Source organism: Colobus angolensis, unplaced genomic scaffold (assembly GCF_000951035.1).
Source record: "Colobus angolensis palliatus isolate OR3802 unplaced genomic scaffold, Cang.pa_1.0 Scaffold321, whole genome shotgun sequence".
NCBI lineage: Eukaryota > Metazoa > Chordata > Mammalia > Primates > Cercopithecidae > Colobus > Colobus angolensis.
The window spans coordinates 531,434-533,468 of record NW_012116500.1 but is presented as its reverse complement, the minus strand read 5'-3'; the positions used below and the strand labels follow the sequence as shown (position 1 = coordinate 533,468).

Below are 2,035 nucleotides of genomic sequence, written 5' to 3'. Positions count from 1 at the left end.
CCATTGTCAATAAAACTGTGAAGACTTTCTCACTTCTGGATTTGGCTTTGATTGCCAGGTTTTACAGACTGACTGTTCAGGCTGGGCGAGGTGGCTCATGCTTGTAATTCTAGCACTTTGGGAGGCCGAGGTGGGTGGATTCCTGAGGTCGAGAGTTCAAGACCAGCCTGGCCAACATGGTGAAACACCGTCTCTACTAAAAAATACAAAAAATTAGCCAGGTGCAGTGTCGCGCACCTGTAATTCCAGCTACTCGGCAGGCTGAGGCAGGAGAATCGCTTGAACCCAGGAGGCAGAGGTTGCAGTGAGCCGAGATCTCGCCACTGTACTCTAGCCTGGGCTACAGAGTATGACTTCGTCTCAAAAACAAAACAAAACAAAACAAAGCAAAACACAAAACAAAAGATTGTTCCCAGAGGGGCTGCAGAGGTAGGGAGGAGGTAATGCAGCGGCAGCTTCTGTCCTGGTGATGCTGCTGCGGGTCGCTAGAGCTGTGGTACTGTGACCCTGCTCCTCCACTAACAGCATCCTCTTCATACAACTCAGTGGAAGCAGCTCTGGACTTGGGGTCAGGACATCTGCGTTCAAATTCTACAGCCGCCAGAGACTAGACCTGTGGCCTTGGATTATTCATTTATTATAAAAAGCGCGATTTATTGAGGACCTACCTATAAGAAGTTAGAGGTTATACTAGGCACTTTACAAATATCATCTCATCCAGTCCTCATGAGAACATCAAAGAACTAATGATTACTCCATTTTGTAGATGAGGAAACTGAAGATCAGCGAGAGAAAGGAATTTGAGTAAATGGGTGGCAGCTTTTGAACCAAGGTCTACTTGATTCCAAAGTTTGCATTTTTTTAAGCTTCTTTATTTAAAAAAAAAAGTATCATATATACATTATAAATATATATATATATCATTTTACACACAAACAATATAACAGATGCCTAGGTAATAATCAGAGATAAAATATGTTAGCTTTGCCATATTTATTTCAGATGAACTTCCTTCCCTGCCCCAGAGCAACCTCTGCCCTAAAACAGGTAGGGTTTTATTGTTCTTGATACTTTGTTTTTTTTATCTCTGTACCTCTCTTGCCTTTGTAGGTGTCCATAAACAATACATACCGCATTAGTGTTTGCTGTCTTTTACCTTTTATAAACACAATGTTACACTCTAGTTATCAATAAAGTTTCTGGGCCATGCAATATGGCCATCCTCACCTCACCAGGAATCGCCAGCCTGCGGACTGTCCCAGCCTGTCTCTTTCTACTATTCCACACAATTCGTTAGGCCTTGTTTTTCTCATCAACAAAGTGAAAAGAAATGCAGTGGCCTCAGAGGGTTGTAGTGAGAACCTCAATATGGAGAAACACTTCAACAACTGCATCCAGATGGGAAGTGCCGGCCCTGTATCACGATCACGGCTGTTGCTCACAACAGCCTCCGGCCTCATTGCTGCCAGCCTGCATGGTTCCACTTCCTCATAGTCCTAGTTTAGAAACCACTTTCACCAAAAGGCACTGACTCTGTGCTATTCTGATCATAAATTTATAAAACATTAAGTTACTTCAAAAACTTCACCATTATTTCAGCAAATAACTTCATTACTGCTGTCTAATTGTTCTCCATTTGTTTCCTGCAAGGGTGATCATCTTCCTAACCTGGATACAGCCAAAGATCAACAGAATTTAACACACACTTGTTGGTACAGCAGACACTTGATAAATGCTGAACATAATAACTAGTGACAATTTATTGAGCACTTACTATCGGTCTGACTGTCCTAAGCACGTGAAAGCCAATTGTGGGCCAGGCGCTATGCTAAATGTTTACTTGCCTTGCCTTATCTCGTTTTTGTTTTTTTTTTTTTCAGATGGAGTTTTGCTCTTGTTGCCCAGGCTGGAGTGTAATGGCGCAATCTTGGCTCACTGCAACCTCTACCTCCTGGGTTCAAGTGATTCTCCTGCCTCAGCCTCCCGAGTAGCTAGGATTACAGGCATGTGCCACCACGCCGGGCTAATTTTTGTG

The 2,035-nt window shown here is 43.1% G+C and overlaps 1 protein-coding gene across 1 annotated transcript in view; it reads right to left on the bottom strand.

Moving 5' to 3' along the window:
* Window positions 1-2,035, bottom strand: part of TAF3 (TAF3 RNA polymerase II, TATA box binding protein (TBP)-associated factor, 140kDa) — a 207,755-nt gene that overhangs the window by 8,619 nt on the left and 197,101 nt on the right. The window lies entirely within an intron of this gene.